This window comes from Lissotriton vulgaris, chromosome 1_1 (assembly GCF_964263255.1).
Source record: "Lissotriton vulgaris chromosome 1_1, aLisVul1.2, whole genome shotgun sequence".
NCBI classification, from domain to species: Eukaryota; Metazoa; Chordata; class Amphibia; order Caudata; family Salamandridae; genus Lissotriton; species Lissotriton vulgaris.
The window spans coordinates 1,775,533,030-1,775,552,834 of NC_141685.1; the positions used below are offsets into that span (position 1 = coordinate 1,775,533,030).

Here is a 19,805-nt window from a genome sequence, read left to right on the forward strand (position 1 = left end):
GAAATTCTGATGCCTATCATAATTCTAGAAACACTTATATGCCGATGACTAGATCAGCTTATTCATGGCACATTTATGAGAACTATCCCTTTCATACTGTAGCCAATTTTACACCAAAAGCTCAAGTAATACCATATAATTAGATTTATAGTGGAGCTCAGGCAAGTAATGATGGTAATGGGCACGGAGATGACCTAAACGACCATCTACTGATGCTACTCAAGCTATTATAGTCACTCTGACTTCTCGCCGGGCGGGACAATATTTTGAGCAGAATTAATTTCGTGAGGGTAATGAAATCATTACCTGGTCTTGACAAATTATCCCGGGTCTTCATTCCTTCAACTAACAACCGAAGAGAAACCACTATAACATGGTGGTCTAATAAGGCTATAGCAAAACAATTTTTTCAAGGGGTATGGTTTTAGTCAGTTGGGGAATTCTTTTGGAACGAGGACTTGAACCCGATCCCTTCATTTTTGAGTCTTATACTGACAGATCTACATCTCAGCAAAAAGAACCAAACCAATCAACAACTCTGCTCTTGACAACTCGAGAAATTTGAAAAACGTAAAAATAAATCTGTGTTTACCCATGTTAAGGATTGAACAACAGACTGTTAAAGTTGCTCCACAGATCACCATTACGAATCCTTTATATATCTTGGCAATAACCATTATCGGACCTCAGACACCAGCTTTACCTTTGTCACATTTATCAATGCCCTCAACTTACCTTCCACAGAATTCACTTCCCATCCTCTTTTCCTTGTGTCCAGAAAAAGGTTTTAAGATGGACTATAGCAGGTCTGAAATCTAAACTTGAATACAAAAAATTAGACAGAGTATCAAAAATCAAACTATCTGCTGCTTCCAAGAGACATAGTTGAGATTGATCCGGATGGTTTTTCCTCCTATAACATCAAAGCTACAAAGGGAAGTACAGACAGACCAATAAGAGGCCCAACAATTTGGGTCTTTTAGACCTAGGCCCAGTAAACCAAGATTATTCTAAAGTCAGTGACAACATCTAGTTGCTATGTTTTTTTAGTTTTTTTTTTACGCAAGACTTTATTTAATATTCCATTATGTTACAGTATTGCGCCTACAACCCGGAGGCCGGCTAACACATTCACTTTCTTGCTTGAGTAAACATAATAAACAGCCGTTTAGCCGAAAACCTTCGGTCCGGCAGCAGTCAATGTTAGGAATGATCAACTTTAAAACGCTTTTATCACTCAAATTCAATTTCGTCCTGCTTTTGTATTTTATAATAACATAACTCAACTTATGACTCAATAGTAAGATGAACAACATCTCATTGTGCCGCCAATCTGACATTGTAATATGATATTTTTATTAGCCTAGACAGTAGTCGCGCCTCCCCCCCCATCCTCAATTTGGCCCTAGTTTATCAGTCCGCTCTGTTCCCCGGATTTCCCCATCCTCTCAACACCAACATTGGCTAATGGCTCCAGGCAATTAATTTTCTTCTATCTCGTCCTCTGAGCTATCGATATCTTCTTCTAATAAAGGTTCACACAAGTCCCCCCTATATGCATTCCAAGGCTGCCATACTTTGTTCCATTTGCGAGGATTTGCTCTCATTTTATATACCGCCCGCTCTGTCACCATAAGTGCGTCCATGTTTCTGCACCACTGTGTCAAGGTCGGTAGCTCTGCCGCCCCCCACCTCTGTGCTATGTCTCGTTTGGCAGTAATGATGCCCACAGTGGCCCACAGTCGACATTGATGCGTTAGCTCGTTAGGGCCCCACACATTTAGCAGGCATACATGGGGGTCGGGCACCAAGGAGACCTCCAGCGTTTGGGAGATGGTGCGCATCACCTGTCGCCAGTAGCTCACGAGGACTGGGCACCCCCAGATTGTATGCAAGAAGATGCCTTCTTCTCCACAGGTCATGAGGCAGTGTGGGTGGTCCGCCCTGTGTAGTCTGTGCAATGTAGTCCTTGTAAAGTACACCCTATGTAGAATTTTAAGCTGCACCAGTCGGAACCTAGCCGAAATGGCAGCTTCACGCGGAAACGCCATCGCTGCATTCCAATTAGTTTCATCCATATCCCCTACGTCTTCGACCCATTTTCCCCGCAATTTGCCTAGTGGGTCTGGCAGGTTATTGATCAATTTTCTGTACGTAAGGGAGGTAGCTCTTTCCGGCATGTAATCAGTACGCAGGCGATCCTCAAGCAGCGAGGATTCCGGGACCGTTGTGCCTGTTGGGATTGCTTTCATCAGGGCGTGTCTAATTTGAACATATCGGTAGGTTTCAGTCGGACCTAGGTCGTAATGCTGCTTAAGATATGAGAACGGAATCACCCCCTCCTTTGACCACATGTCCCCCACCGTGGAAATTCCTCTATTGTCCCATTGGGTGAATCCCTTGCTGTGTCGTAAGTGTCCCAGAGCCTTCGTGTCCCACAATATTGTTAGTTTCGTTATGACTCCCCCCCACTTAAGTCTCGCCTGCGCCACAGTATTACCATGTGCTTGGTGGGTCCCGTCAGTTTCCCTGCTTTTCCTTTGTGGTACAGTGGTGCCAGTAGACTATGCGTGCCTTACTGTGCCCTGTCTGCGAGATAAGCCGCGTCGTTCTGTGGGGCGTGTAGCCATTGATTGATAACTTGAGTTGTGCCGCCCAATAGTACAGCTGTATATTTGGCAGGGCGATCCCACCATCATACCAGCTTCTATTAAGTTTCAAATGCGCTATACGGGCTGGTCGGTCACTCCACAGCAAACTAGTCATCATGGCCGTCACCTTTTGGAAATAGCTTGCAGGTATCAGGTTCGGTGCGTTTTTGAGCACATACAGAAAACGTGGCAGTGCCATCATTTTGAATAATGCAGCTCTGCTCTGTTCCCCTGTGTGCGTCAAGAGGCTTGGGATACCTCTCCCCGGGTCTGTCAGACAGATCAGAATGTCATCTGCATATAGGGAGACTATCTTCCCAGTTGTCATCCCAGCGGATCCCCTTTAGCAGCGGGGTCTATCTGATGGCAGTGGCCACCGGCTCCAGAGCCAACGCGAATAATACAGGCGAGAGTGGGCACCCCTGTCTAGTCCCCCTCGCCAGTGGTAGTTCGCGGGAGATGTGTCCGATCGCCACCACGTATGCCACGGGGCTTGTGTATAGCAGCCGCAACCAGGAGATAAATTTAGGGCCGAAGCCCATGTGGGCCAATACCGCCAAAAGGTACTGCCATTCCACCATATCGAATGCCATTTTGGCATCTAATGACAGTATCCGCGCCGGCTCCGTCAACAACGGAGCCCACGCCAACACCCCATGCGCTCCACGGAGGTTTAACGCCGTGCTCCTATGTGGCATAAAGCCAGATTGGTCAGGGTGGATCAGTTGCGCAAGGTAGGGCATCAACCTAGTCGCCAATAATTTCGCTAGAATTTTGGCCTCAGCGTTAAGAAGTGATATAGGCCGATAGGACATGCATTCACTAGGTGGCTTGCCTGGCTTTAGGATCGTCACAATAGTCGCTATCCGTTGGTTGAGGGGCAAAATTCCTTTTTCCAGACTTTCCTCGTACATCGCCAGTAAGGGTTCACTCAATGACTCGTTTTATACCACTCGATAGGAATCCCGTTTGGGCCGAGGGCTTTGCCAGATCGTATCGCATTGATAGCCAACAGAATTTCCTCAGTTGTTAAGTCAGAGTCGAGTTCGTCTGCTGCATTCGGCGACAGGGTCGGTGTCTGCACATCGCGAAGAGCTTTCATCGCCATTCCCTCAGTTACCTCGACAGTTGGGGTGTACACCTCTTGGAAGTGGTCGGCCAACGCATCCACTATTTCTTCAGGATGTGTGTGCATCACCCCGTTCACATCAGCTAGTTGCAGTACAGTCCTATTACCCCCCCTTCTTTTTGTCCAGCCAGGCCAGGAGTTTACTTGCCTTATCTCCAACGTCATACACCCTATGCGCTGTAGCTGCGACGTCCGCCACCGTCTGCCGTTTCAGGTGGTCATCATGGAGCCGTTGGCGCAACTGAAGGGAATGTAATGTGTCTTCAGATGGATTCGCCATGTGCGCCGCGTTGGCTCTGCTAAGTTCTAGCTCAAGATCCACTAGTTCTCTCCTCTGGGCGCGTTTGTAGCCTCCTATAGTCGAGATGGCTTGCCCTCTCTAGACTGTCTTGAAGGCTTCCCACAAGACCGAGGGGGACTCGACCGAGTCCAGGTTTTCCGTAAAGTAATTCCGGGTTGCCTTCTTCAAGTCTTTACCAATGGATGGTACTTTGAGATACCCTGGATAGATCGGGTACATTCTTCTACGGGTCCTCTCCTGACTGGACAGGGTTAATGTCAATGGTGAGTGGTCCGAGATACCTCTCGGTCTTATCTGTACGTCATCTATTGTGAGGAGGCCAGCGCCCAGGGTGAAAAAGTAATCAATTCGGGACAAGTTGTTGTGTGTAGCGGAGTAGTAGGTGTATTGCTGTTCATTCGGGTGCATATGTCTCCAGATATCTATCAGACCCTGGGCTTCCAAAAAGTCACTGAATCGGGAAGGACCAGGCGTTTGTGACCGAATGGGGAACCTATTCTGTGTATTATGTATCACTGCATTAAAGTCCCCCCCTATGATCAGATCACCCTCCGGGAGTTCCAGTAAGAATTTCCCAGGTCGGGTAAGGGTACGGCATGTAGTGCCGGCGGAATGCACACTGACACTATATTCAGGTTTACCCTCCCACTGCCCATGCACTGCCGCGAAGCGGCCTTGGTCATCCACTTTGGTAGTCTGGGTTATAAACTGTGAGGATCTTCGCAACAGTATGCCCACCCCACGCGATCCGGAGGTAAACTCTGAGTGTGCTATCATGTGGTATCCCAGTCTATCCAAAGCCAGCCTTGCAGTACCAGTTAGGTGCGTTTCTTGGAGAAGAACCAGGGCAGGACCTAATCTCTTAATACCTTGCATAACCAATCCCCGTTTGATCTTGTCCCCCAATACCCTGACATTCCAGGACATGATTTGTAGTGGTGCCACCGGACTCGTGTGATTTCCACCATCTAAAGTGTCAGCCTGTTGGTGCCCTGCCATTTTGAACTTTGGGTAGTATAACTGGCCGTATCACGGATGGGCCGTCCCGGGGATCAAGCTGTGGCCCTATTCTCGTAGTACTACTCCCTTCACGCCTTGTCCCTCTATCTTGAATCAATCCTCTAGTGTGCGGTGCATTATGTCTAGCTTCAAGTGAGGTGAAGGCGTGTGTTACGATGAACTGTGCACACTGTCTTCTGATGTCTATGCACCCTAGCCATCGTAGTAATGCTTCGTGTCATGTCACTTTGAGTCGAACAACTGAACAAACCCTGAACTCCCCCCCGCCCTGCCCCCCTGCTACACGGACTTCGAACCGCCCGCCACCCCAACTTAGCAGAGTGCCTGACCCGTCCCACATAGAAACACAAAATACTTGCTAGTTGAGGGTGAAGAACACTCCGGAGTCATCGACCCCTCCTAACCTCCTTGGAGGCCCTCAGCCCAGTGTCCATGGCGGTCCACGCGGCAGTTCCATAAGTAATAAATGTTCTGTACCCACGGACTGCTATTCCTCCGTCTCTATGTCCCCGTTAATACTGTCTCTCGCTGGTGAGCGCCTCGCCTCTTAAGGTCCCGACCCTATGCGCCCTTTCCACCGAGAAAAAGGTAGACAGTCCTTTGGGCTGGAGTTTCGTTTTTATCATGTCTTCCACGAAGAGATCAGTTGCTCTAGTACCTTCAGATTCCGGAACCCCAAGGATTCTTATGTTGTTCCTCCTAGAGCGCCCTTCTTGGTCGTCCAGCTTCTCTTTCAGCACTTTATTTTCTGCCGTTATTCTCTCCATCGCCGTTTGAAACTCTGACACATCCTCCACCAACGACTTTGTGACGAGTTCCAGCGATCCCACCTTTTCGGACATTTTATGGAGATCTGCTCTGATGAGAGTTATCTCAGTAGAGTTTGAGCCCACCGTAGTTGGGGGAGAGGCACTCTTGTCGCAGGTGTATCTTTCAATACGAGTCTGTGTCGTGCCACTTTTGGAGCCTTTACCCGCCATGGTGCCTGCTATTATGTTATCACTCCCCAGTACTGGTTTGGCTTTCTCGAGGGATGATGCCGAGAGGGGCAGCTGGGCTTCACGATCAGCCGTCGCCCATACTCACTCGTCACACCCCAGCGTTCACACAGGCCGCGCCTTGGTCGATGCCGGCGCTACACGCGTCTCTCTCAAATCCCTTATGATGCCACAGGATAGATGCTCACACTCGGGTGGCTGGTCCTCCTTGGTTGGCACTTATGGCTGTACATTAATGCCCCATCCCTGATCGGTGTGACTTAGGGCAGAGGCACCCCCGCTGATGGTCCCACTCTTCACTGCCTTTATCGGGGTTGCGCCCCGCACTAGTGGTTAATGGCACCCCACAGATTTTTCCGGGTAGCGGCGTTTCTTAGTGTTACTGTGCTACTCTCCAGTCGCCGGCACTGTGCGCTGCGATGTGCCATCAATTTCACAAGCCTGCAGTGTCCATGCTATTGTTGATCAGGCAAGTTGGAGGGCCCCCGGTATGTCATGCGGGTCCACCACTGCCCCCGGATTTGCGCCCTTCTTCAGAGCTGTGGAAGACACGAGATTCTGCCTGCCACTTAAACAGTCTCAGGGGGGAAAGGGGGTCCCGCCTGAATCTTTTCGCCGCCTTCGCGTCTCCAGTCCCACTCAGCCGCCCTCTTGTGCAGGCACTTGATTTTATGGCAGTGTTCCGCTCACACCTAAGCCGCTCTGCTGGGCAATGTCGTCGGCGGCTATCTCGGCAGTCCCGCTGTCCACGTCTCGCAGCCTGCCGCGTTACCTCTTCGTCCCGCCCAGGGTCGCCACAGTGATATGTGCTAGAGCACCAATGCCACCGTCCTGCGGGTCGCCGCGACCTTCACCTCCCGGTCACCGGGCACTTCCGGCTCTTCCTTCCCGGTCTGTTGGCACTTCCGGCCGGCTTCCCTGGTTACTGGAGTCGTCGGCCTCCGGTCAGCTCCTGGGCCGCTGGAACACTCGGCTGTCGCTTTGCGGTCCGGTCTCGGATTTGCACCGGAGTTCCTGCCGCTACTACCGCCCGGTACTGGGCTTCACGTCCCTCCTTCAGAGATTGGAATTGGCCACGGATTACTACACGGATTGTTGGAGAGGCCGTCTCACTCTCGGAGCTTGCCTTCTAGGCTGCCGCCATGCTCGGCTGCTAGCCACGCCCCCCAGTTGCTATGGTTTACTCATGAAATGTGGAGCTTATATATACTCAATGTCTATCTGTTGGATAAATATCTAACAGAATTTCATGTACATCTACTGGAGTTAGATAAGTGTATTAGGGCACTTAGTCCTGATCTACTGGTGGAGTGGCGGGCCACACTGTCTACTTTTAGACCTCATATCATATTGGTGTGCAGAGATTTTAACACCAAACATTACCTATCACTGGTGAACCTAGAAGTATTCAAAGAAGAAACACAAGCTTTATACCATAACCTTTTTTCCAAAATCTGGGGAAATCAAAGCACTGGGCCAAATTAACTTCTTTACACTAAAAAATGAGCTAAAGCTTCTCAATGGGCACATGCCCTCTGACTCGCTTCCTCTATGTACATTTCACTCTGGGTTTCCAGAGAGCCTCATTGACAATTTAAAAAAAAAAACAACCTGGAATCATGGCAGTTGGTGGATGACTTAAAGTTCAGAGAAGGATTGAATGTGACCATGACCTATTGATAGTCTGTCTTAGGCTTCCTAGTGGAGGGTTATATAAGCAAAAGCCCTCTCAAGATCTGGCCTATCAAAATTAGTATGTTACAACAAAACAGGGAAACTACTGCCTGGTGTCACACTAGAATTAGGAAAACTGGGTTTTAAGTATCTTATAATCTGACATTTTGGCTGCTAAGAATGTTTAGAAATTATTAATGCACATGACTAAGATCCTCATGAAGCTCGAAAATGTAATAAAGGTAACTCTTAGGTTAGGCACCCCTCATTCCATCTCGTCTTGCCGCCCCATGGAAAACTATTACATCGAAAATCGATTAATTCAATGGGGAGTGTTGAAAGCTACAACAGTCATTAGCAATTACTCTAAAACACAATCATACTATACCGGATGGGGAACTAAGCCAAATAAAACTAACGCAGGAGTACAATCACTTATTAAATATAAGCAGTCTTCTTCTATGCCCAGAGAGTGTATCGACTGACACTTTTTGGTCTGATTTATCAGAGTCCCTGTTTTACTAGTACCTACAATGGAATTGGACTCCAAAAGGAGAACTCTATGTCTTGGAGAGCTGCAATTAGTTTATATCACTCAACAAAAAACGTTCAAACTTCACCAGAGACCAAAGTCCTCTGATCTCTACATCTCCCATGTATCCGCCCCATCCAGAAGTGATGCATCTGATACCACAGTTAGCTCTGGGTGGGGATGAGTGAGCAGTCTGCCGCTGACCCAATCGCAGTTCGTCAGCCACCACAGAAGGACTTTGACAGTTCCCTCCAATATCTGGACCAGGTCGTGGAGACTCCCTGATGCTGCGCTCTCTGGGACTTCAAGTCCCACTGCAGAGCCCACATATGCCAGTGGGCATGCTTAACCAGCAGGATGCAGGAGGCCATGAGGCCCGAAAGCCTAAGGGCCAGTCTCACTGAAATCCAGGAGAGAGGCTGAAACACTGGAATCATAGCCAGAAAATATCTGACGCTCCGCTGCTGAGGATAGGTGCAGAGTTGCACTTTAACCAAAATGGCTCAGATGAAAGGAAGGGAGCATCTGAGAGGGAGTCAGGGGCAAATTCCACCAGTCATCTAGGTAGGGGAAGACTGGAATCCACAACCTCTACAGATGGGCTGGAAACACTGTCAACGATAAAGGCAAAGAGGAGCACAGTAAGCTGAAAATGCTTGTGGGCCCATCAATAACAGCAGGTAACACTCATGGGTCCACAGGAAAGGAATACAAAATAGGTGTCCTGGAGATCCAACATTACCATCCAATCTTCAGGGTCTAATGCAGATAGGACCCGAGCTAGAGTATGCATTCTGAACTTCTTTTTCTTCAGAAAAGCGGTGAGGGGCAAAGATCTAGAATGGAATGGTGGGCTCTGTCCTTCTTTGGCATTAGACAATAGTGGGGGTAGCAACCATGACCAACTTTTGATATCTACACCCTCTAAATCAGAGGTCTTCAAACTTTTTGATGCCGAGACCCCCTTGTAAAACCTTTTTAGGCGTAAGGACCCCCTTCCGACAAAAGTTTCTAGAAACTGGTACTCCTCATCATCAACTTTTGACAACCATAAATGCGCCTGTTAGACCTCATCACATCCCTCCATCATTCATCCACACTTTCACTCATCCATCCATCCATCCACCCTTTCATCCTTCCATCCATACATCCATCCTTCATCCATCCACCCTTTCATCCTTTCATGCATACATACATCCACCCACCCACCCTTTCATCCATCCACCCATCATTCATCCACCCACTGTTTCACACATCCATCCATCCATCATTCATCCATGCAACCTTTTATCCATTCATACATCCATCCACCCTTTCATCTTCCCATCCTTCATCCACCCACCCTTTCATCCTCCCATCCATACATCCATCCTTCACCTATCCACCCTTTCATCCATCCATCTACCCACCCTTTCATCCATCCATCTACCCATCATTCATCCCCCATCTTTTCCCACATCCATCCATCCATCCATCATTCATCCATCCACCTTTTCACACATCCATCCATCATTCATCCATGCACCCTTTTATCCATTCATACATCCATCCACCCTTTCATCCTCCCCTCCATACATCCATCCTTCATCCATCCACCCTTTCATCCTCCCATCCATACATCCTTCATCCATCCACCCTTTCATCCTCCCATCCATACATTCACCCACTCTTTCATGCATACATACATCCACCCACCCACCCTTTCATCCATCCACCCATCATTCATCCCCCCACATTTTCACACATCCATCCATGCATCATTCATCCATACAGCCTTTTATCCATCCATCCATCCATCCATCCATCCATCCATCCACCCTTTCATCCTCCCATCCATACATACATCCATCCTTCATCCATCCATCCACCCTTTCATCCTCCCATCCATACATCCATCCTTCATCCATCCACCCTTTCATCCTTCATCCATCCACCCTTTCATCTATCCATCCTTCATCCGTCCACCCTTTCATTCTTCCATCCATACATCTATCCTTCACCAATCTATCCTTCATCCATCCACCCTTTCATCCTTTCATCCATACATCCATCATTCATCCATCCACCCTTTCATTCATTCATCCACTCATCATTCATCATTCATCCACCCACCTTTTCACACATCCATCCATCCATCCTTCAGCCTTTCATCCATCAATCCACCCATCATTCATCCACCCACCTTTTCTGTGCCTCTCTCATGGAGGGGTGTGTGTGGGGGGGGGGATCAGATCAGTATCTCTCTGCGTCGTCTTCCTTCTTTCCCACTCATGGGAGGGCATCTCTGTGCCTCCCTGCTGGGGGCGGGGGACGTGTCACGGGACCCACAGCTCCAGGTGTGCAACATCCACTGAACTCAAAGGGCTACACTACAGCCACTCCCCCAGCCCCCCCCCCCCCCAGCTCGTGTATGTGAGCCCGGCTGTAACAGCTTCAGGGACACACACACAGTCACACCCAAGTACTTGACAGGTCTTTAAAAGACCTTTTACTTGTTAATGAGGCGTTGATGTTTTTCACACCTCGGTGGTAATTAGGCCTCCGCCGTGAGCACCCTCAGCCCAATGCCAGGAACTGCACTCTGCTGAATCTGCGACCCCCTTCCCAGGACTCCACGACCCCCCTGGGGGTCGCGACCCACAGATTGAAGACCGCTGCTCTAAATGGTTCCTTTGGCCAAAAGAGCCTGCACCTCCTGATGGAGTAGTTAGGTAGTCCTCTGATCGGAGGACAATGGTATAGGCAGTAGGGATTCCTGGAACTGAAGGGAATAAGCCAGCTGAACAAACTGGAGTGCACGCTTGTCAGTAGTCATGGCTTGCTAGCGGGGCAGGTGGTGCCTGATCCTGCTGCCAACCGGTTAGCCGTGATGAGGGCACATTAGAGGGATTAAGAGGCTGTGGCTGCCAGGAGGTGGTAGACTGCGCACAACTGTGACATGTATTCCCATGTGGTTTGTGAAAGTCAAGTCCACAAACACAAAAGGGCTGGGTAGGCTGCTGGCTGTGGTGCCTGGGTGGAAAAGGACACAGCGGATAGCCCCTAGCATAGCCACGGAAGGAGCGAAAGACAAACTGCTGTTGTCGTGGAGCCATGGAGAGGCCCAACAATATGGCAGGGGCCCAGCTGTCCTTAAAACGCCCAAGAGCAGAATCCGCCTTATCACCAAACAGTTGCGTGCCATTGAAGGGCATGTCCATAAGGGATTCTTGGACATCATCAGAGAAGTCAGGGGGTCTCAGCCAGGCACTGCGTCTGAGTACCACAGAGGAAGCAATGGCTCTGCCAAGTGAGTCAGTTGTGTCCAGACTGCTGCGGATTATGAACTTTGTTGCGTCCCTGCCATCAGCAATAGCTTAGGCCATGATGTCTCAGGACTCCTCTGCGACAATAGGCAGCACTTGTGCAACAGAGTTCCATACTGTATGGAAATACTGACCTAGGAGGCACGAAGTGTTCACTGACTGAAGAAAAATCCTGTTCCTAATGGTGTCCAGCCTCTTGGATTCCCTATCCGGTGTTGAGGTAGGGAACGCGCCAGGGTTAACCTTGGACATGGAGTCCTGGACGACCTGGCTCTCCGGGGTGGGATGCTGGGTGAGAAAAGTTAGGTCCCCAGGAGCGGGTGATTGTCCTGCACAGGGCTTCGACCAGGACCCGAACGGGACATTGGTAAGGCTTAATTAAAGGGTAGTAGAGGTTCTGTTGGGAATACCCCGGGCAGATGCACCTCTGTCAAGACATTAGGCTTGACTTCCACTGAGGGCAGTATAACGTCCAGGACCTCAGCTGCCCTCCGCATCGTCATGGCTAAGGAAACCTCTTCCTCTGTAGCCACACTAAGAGGAGAAAGGAGATCAATGTCTGGTGAGGAGTACAGGCAACAGGAATCAGCCAGCAAATCCTACCAGTTATCTTCAGGCCAATTGTTCCTCTAGAGAGTTAGGACATCCATGGAGATCCTCGGACCCCCCATTCATAATCCTCACACGCTCGAGTGGAAAAGGCATCATCTACGATCCAGGTCTGGATCCGGTTGACACTGATACAGCTTTGTGTCGGAGTCAGGAATTATGATCTGTTTGGCGGTGCTGGGAACAGTTCTACAGGACCCAATCCTGGAAAAGGCCATTGATTGACAACCGGGTCGCTTTGGATTTAAGAACACATCCAGTGGAATCAGACAGGCATCAAGGGTGGACTAGCTGGTGAAAATCTAGTTGGGACACTTCCTGGACTTGTGGGGCCAGAAAGTACTTCAGAGGGGTCCTGGTCGCTCATAGAGGAGCTGATTGACCTCACATTTCTTTTAGTTGGACGGGGGTCGCTCCAGGAAAAACAGGGAGATACAAAGTGGACAGGGTTCAGGATCTGCGGGAGAGACGACAGGGTGGGGCCATGACTTGTGGAGTTGTTCCTGCATCTCGTTCAATGATTTGGTCTAGTGCTGCAAAGTCAGAGTGCTTCAACTTTCTTTTGTGCGACTTACTTGACGAGATCCAGGACCTCGCAGACGACCGATGAGCGCGACTCCGAGAGCGGGCCCAGGACCAGAGCAATGCAGAGCCGTCCAATGTGGAGTGCCAGGATTTCCATGGCGTGCTCCCTAGTTATCTACGGGTGCACAGTGTGACATTCTGAACAGATCAAGGAGTTGTAGTCTAGCTCCAGGCACCACAAACAAACCAAGTGGGGGCCTGTCACTGACATTTGCCTGTGACAGGCACCACAAGACTTGAAATCCACAATTATTTTTTTTGGGGAAAAAGCTCAAAAAATGCATCAACAAAACGTTGGTAAAGGTAGTCAAAAGGTTGAATGAGTTAGCTCTATAGACCCATGCTGCTAGCTCAGACAACAAGGAACTGATGTGAGTGTGCTAGGGTGGCACTTGTATAGGCACTGCACATGTCACCAAGTCCTGATGACACCTAAGTGGAGATCGGCGAACCTATCAGTGTGGAGAGGTACTTGATTGTCTAGATAAAGTCTGATGCATAGGGAATATTCTATGGTATGCAATCTGCAGCTAGAAGTTTCTATGAGATAGAGAAGTTCAGGGAATAGTACACTACACTATTAAGAGGAAAATTAGTGACATGTTTCCAGGCTTTTACATCTTTTTCTGTTTGCTAACACTACTTGGTCTAGTTATTTCAAGAAATAAAGAGATCACTGAATGCAAGGTTCAGGGTAGGCACATCGTCCATAAGGTCATACACTCGTAACGGGTCAAATGCACCTAGGGGCACAGCAGCCAGCAATTGTGAGCTAGAAGGTGAAAAATCCATTACATACTTTATGTTACACAACACCATCTCATTGCAGGCTAGGAAGAGATGTCTTCACCCTCTTTATAACAGGAAAATTAGACACCGCAAGGATGCAATGCCCTTTTGCTCCAGTGTTGATACTTATCTTATTTATAACCAGGTAGCCTCATACTTATCCCACCTAGAAGGTCACCAGATCTCTTCTACAATAATTCTACTCATATTAGGTTTTGTAAATGGTTCCATAGGAGGCATCAGATATATAATACAGCATGCAAAGGCAATTTAGTGGCATCTACTTCAAGCACTTTATGAGCTATTTGTACATTATGACTTTTTGTAACATGGTGGAGGTTGTGGTTGGCATTTAACCTAATTCCTTTTTCAGATACAGGTGAGTTTATGCTCATAGTTCACCTTAATAGTAACCAGTCCAAGCATTTTCTGAACTATTTGTACAAACTGTAGTCAGTAAGCTGTCCTGCATCTTTGCGGCTAGTTGTGTTAATGGCATGTTAGAAGTGGTGTCTTCACACTAATTTCTGCAGCTAAATGTGATGTACTGTGATACAATAGATGTCCTTGAAGTCTGTGCAACTATGTAAGTATCATTGTTGCACATGTTTCTCAGAGGTCAATGTTGCAGTGTTTCCATAGACAGTTCTACATGATATATTACAGTTTTTCATTCATAAATATGTGTTAATACTAATTTACAAAAACATCACTAAATATTTGCTTCACAGAAAAAACACATGTAATGAGTCCATTAGAGTAAGAGATTAGGTGAAGTCCTTGCAGCTTCCGTATATTCTTTGTCAGGGAGTGAATTCTTGGAGACATATAGCTCGTTTTTTTCTTTTTTAAAGTTACACTTATAACATTATGGTGATCAATTAATGTGAGAAAGTGCCATCTTTATTTCATGGTATGCCCCCACTTTTTGCTGAATTGCTGATGTACTTTGACTGAGTGTGCCCTGGGCTCCTGCCAATCAGGAACCCAGGGCCTGTGTTCCTTCCCTAAAACTGTGCTGAAACCAAAACCCAAATGTCAGCCCCTGGTATATGGTAACCTAGGTAACCAGGGCACTGTGACCAGAGAAGACCCCTAAGGGCTGCAGCACTTATTGTGCCACCCTTAGGGGCCCTGTACCCTGACACACACACACTGCCTTTGCAGGCTGAGTGTCTGCGTGCAGACTAAACAAAGACAACATGGCACACATCCCTGTGTGCCATGCCCATAAACACACTGCCCTGGCAGCCATCAGTAACCCCTCTAGCTGGGTGCACTATGTCAGTGGTGTGGGCACAGGTGCATGAGCAGTGTGCCCCTACAGTACCCAGGGCCATTCCTGGGCACTGTAAGTGCAGTGTTGTCATTAAGAGCATATGGTGCTGGGAGGTTGTCATTACGAACTCCACAGCACCATAATAGCTACACTGAAGACGGAGAAGTTTGGTATCAAACTTCTCAGCACATTAAACCCACACTGATGCCAGTGTGGGATTTAATGCCAAATGCACGACAGAGGGCCTCTTGAAACCTAACCAACTCCCAGTGTCCTGACTGCGTGGCTACCAAGGCTGCCACCACCAGACATGTTTCTGGACCCTGGGGTCGAGAGCCTGACGCTTTCGGGGGCTTGAAACAATACGCATCCTGGGATGAGGTGCCAAGCCTCCTCCCCCAGGATGGGCACCGGGGCTTTAAAGGCATGCTGCCTTTGCGAGCTTCTGTGAGAAATTGGCTCTATATATACTGGACTCGAATAAGGTACAGTGTGTATAGGGTCTACCAACCCCAGAGGTATAACAGAGGTTAAAGTCAGGACTGACCTTACTCTCAAACGTGGTAGCTTGTTCGAGCTGTAAGGCAGTACCAGAGGACAGTGTAAAGCATTTGTTGTACACACTCAAGTCAGCAAAAGGTTTCACACACTCAAAGACTGAACTCCAGGCCAATTGTTTTTATATCAAAAGATATAGTTGTTTTATTTCTAGAACCAACAGGCATTAAAAATATACTGTTCTCAATATGAGAGGTCTCAGATGAGTACTTTGCCTACAGGCAATATACTTTGTAAAGACAATTGGTACAGGGGTTGCAGTAGGCAACATAATTCTGCACACAATTTAGCATTGAGCTCAATGGATTCCCTTATATAAACACAGGTGTTTACTTTGTAGAAAATCCTTTGGTAATTCCAGGACTGGCTCCTAGGTTCAGTCCTGGGGGTCTAAGCTGGAAACAGTTTAACAAAAACGTTTTAGATATTTTGGTGATTTTTCAGGAATAAAAAGCTATTTTAAAAGTTCACACTTAAAAACTTTTCAACAGAAAGGTGGCAATGTTATCCAATGGGAGAAAATTCAGGTTGCGTGTAAAGTACGATCTCGTTACTTTTCTAATCCAGTACTGGTCTCCTGGTGCCAGCACTGGGGTCTCAACTAAAAACAGGTGAGTAATTTTCAGTATTTCGTATGATTTTTAAAGAATATTTCTAGTTTTCAATATTAGACACTTAAAGAAATTTCATAGAAAAGCAGACAATGGATTCCTATGGAGAAAATACAAATTACTAGTAAACCCGCTAGGGATTACTTTTACGTTTCAGCACTGGACTACAAGGTACAGTACTGGCTCCTCTCGTATTCACAGGTGAGGATTTTGGAATTCGGGTGACTTTATATGAATATTTCAAGTTTTCAAAAGTAGACACTTAGAAGATTTTTCGAGTCAAACCAGTCAATGTTATTCAATGGCAGGTAAGTGAGTTACTGGTTTCTTGGTGAGTATTCGACTGGTGAAGTTGTGGTTCTGGGCATAGACACAGGGGTCCCCCAGGGTCAGGTAGGTACAGTTGGTTCACACTCCGCCATGCAGGGGCGGCCGGGTGCAGTAGTTCGGCCCAATGGTATCCAATGGGAAACGGGGGGCATCAGGGTGGTGGCTGCTGGCTAGCAGGCCATGCGGCTGTGGGAGCTGGGCTCCTGGTCACATGCTCAGGGCAAAGGGGGAAGCAGGATAGGACAAAGGTGGCACGGCCAGCGGTACTCCTTCGACTGGGTGCAGGGTGCTTTTGAGCCGTCGGGCGCTCAGTGTTATCCAATGGAAAAGGTCAAAAGAGAACAAAGGCTTCAGAGGCTCGGGGGCGGAGAGTCTCCAGGGGCGACCAGCACGTCGAGAGGTAAGTTGGGATCTTGGAGCACAGGTAGGTACCCCCAAAGGGAGGCACAGGGGTTTGTAGGGCGCCGGGGTGTCTTTGGGTGTCGGAAAAGCTTACCCTCAGCTGGTTGCGGTTGGGGGGGGGGCCTGGTTCTGAGTCTACAGGCGTCATCTGGTTCATTGAGGAGGGTCTTTGGGCACTGGACTTTGGGTCCCAGTCGCCGGGGGGACGTCCTTGTGGTCTTGGATCACTCTGGCACAGGCCGGGCTCGGCGGGTGCAGAGTGGGCTGGTCCGGAGATTCCTGGCTGGCACCAGGGGGGGTGTTGCAGCAGAGCCTCTGCTGATGGCACTCCCAGTCTTTAAGAGGGTCAAGGCAGGCAGATCCTCAGGGTGTCCCAAGGTTGCTGTCCGCAGGAGTCGTGGGGATTTAGGCAGGAGCAGGTTCCAGGATCGACAGGCCGGTAGAACTTGGGCCAAATCAGTTGTCGTCGTACTGTTGTTCGCAGCTGCACGGCGGGTCTTCTTCTTGATCTTCTTTTCTTATCGGGATTGGAGGAAGGAAGGTTCAGGGAGTCCCTAAATACTGAATTTCGGGGCGCTACAGGTAGGGAAAGGACAGGGGGGGGGGGGGGGAAGCCTAGCTGTGATTAGACACGACTCCCCATCTTCAAGATGGCCAGAGCCCAGGGTCATGCTTCACCTCGTCTCCCCCACCAGAGGGGTGGGGTTGGAAGAGGTTGCATTTACTTAAAAACTTCTGTTGAGCTCAATGATAATTTGTGTTTAAACTTGTGTTGCATATTGAAACAACTGTAACCATTGCATTTAAAAGTCAACTGCTATTTGAAAGTATTCAATTGCAACATCTCATTCTGAGAAAGTATTTATGATACCTACTGTGGTTCTAAAATAAAGTAACCATATATTTTTATATACAAAACAATTGGCCTAGAGTTCAGTTCTTGAGTATGTGAGACCATTTGCTGACTGAGTGTGTACAACAAATGCTTTACCCTGTCCTCTTATACTTCCTTACTGCTCCACCAAGCTACCACTTTAGAGAGTGAGGTTATATCTAACTTTAGCCTCTGTCATACCTCTGGGGACTGTGGACTCTGTGCACACTGTACCCTACTTTGGTCCAGTGTATACAGAGCCACTTTCTAACAATGAATCACTACCACCTCTAATAATGAAGTTATACATCGATATAGGAATGCATCTAACATTTCAAACATCAATGGAAATATGAATTCGAAATGTATCGACAGATACATGTATTACTCCCTGTACAAAAGTAGTTTGGTTATTTTCCTAGACTGAATTTGTACCACTAGGGAAAAGTCTGTTGGTGGGGCTATTTGGGGTATGGTGGAGTCCTGGGCAATCCTTATCTCATAGAACTGATGTCCATGTCCGTCTTTGAGGGAAGAGCTTGCTACATGTCAAAATGAACTGCCCTTCAGTCATACAAGCCTCATTTAACTGGCATTTCACCTCAATTCTCATTACTTCACCACATCTGACAATCACAACCTGAGACTAACCATTTTGATAAGTATGATACCTTCCACACATGTGGCTATATGGATCTCTTCTCTCGAACTACAACTGACCAATGAATCTTTGAAACATTTGAGATTGGTCTATCTATACACTGCTCAAAAGTGAATAATCCAAACAATTTTCTTTGCAGGTGACACGACAATCTGGACCCCCAACAGACTATACATGGCTGTCCTGCTCAAATCCAAGAATTGGCTACACTGCCAGAACAGGGTAACAATTAAGCACAAGAGATTACCCGCAAATACAACTGCATAAAAAATATTTATCAACATTGATACTGCCGGGATGTACATTTAATTTGAAGTAGCTCATTGAACTGGTTCCCTCCATACTAGGAGCCAAATCAAACAATGGAGCAAAACAATAAATACGTCTAAACTCTATATGTCATGAACGCAGTCTTGAAATCGGATGTGATGTCACATGCAAAATTAAATATGGCTTGACATAGTTCCTACTTACCGGTTTCCTTAACAGGAACAAAGAAACCCATGTAGAACAAAATAATCCTCACAGCTCATTTCATTGAACGTTTGTACAATATCCTTTTAGTATGTTCCTTAACTCAATTCTGTATTTTGTACTATATGTTCATAGCTTCACTATCATGTGCATAAACTTGTGACTAGAACTGCTATTATAATTATTCCCCTTGTAGTTCTCAATACTATAAAGATGTGTATATATATTCTCAGTCTACTCCATATGTGGCCCATACCGAATTAGTTTTGTTAGACATTGATTTACGGATAACTCCTCTTTAATCTTTACCTCCGGCCACTCATTCAATCACTTCTGAAATGGGACATCGTCACTTATAACTACGCTGACGATCTCCAGATCATCTTTCCCCTCAATTCACCAAATGCCATCAAAACGTTTCATGGAGCCATGACTCATATCCAACTCTGGATGAACCAGAACCAATTGAAGTTGAACCCCGGTAAAACTGAGCTCCTACTTCCTGGACTCAGCTCCACCTACTGGGGTCCACAGTTCTGGCCTCCAGAGTTTGGCTCAACCCCCCCCCCCCCCATCCCCCCCCCCCCCCCCCCGTCCCTGCAAAAACAGTAAAAAGCCTAGGTGTCATTATCGACACCGAGCTTTCTCTCAGGGCTCAGGTGGGAGCGGTGGTTTCCTCCTGTATGTTTCAACTTCGGAGGATCCGCAAAATCCGCCACTTTCTTCCCCCGGCAGCAATCACCCAAACTGTTATTTCGCTGGTACTTTCCCGTCTGGATTTTTCCAACGCCATCTATCACGGTCTACCACAATACCTGACTCAACGCCTTCAAATCGTCCAGAACCAGGCTGCCCGCCTGATCCATGGAACACCTAGATGGCAATCAGCTAAACCTTTGCTTATGAATTTGCATTGGCTCCCGGTTGAGCGAAGGGCTGCCTTCAAGGTAGCTTGTCTTACCTTCAAGGCACTTCATTGCCCTTCCCCTGCTTTCCTGAAATCTATCATCCACCCTTACTGTC

At 47.7% G+C, this 19,805-nt stretch overlaps 1 protein-coding gene across 2 annotated transcripts in view; it reads right to left on the reverse strand.

The window, feature by feature from the left end:
- The window catches only part of ARID2 (AT-rich interaction domain 2), a 1,159,914-nt gene that overhangs the window by 423,472 nt on the left and 716,637 nt on the right, over positions 1–19,805 (reverse strand). The window lies entirely within an intron of this gene.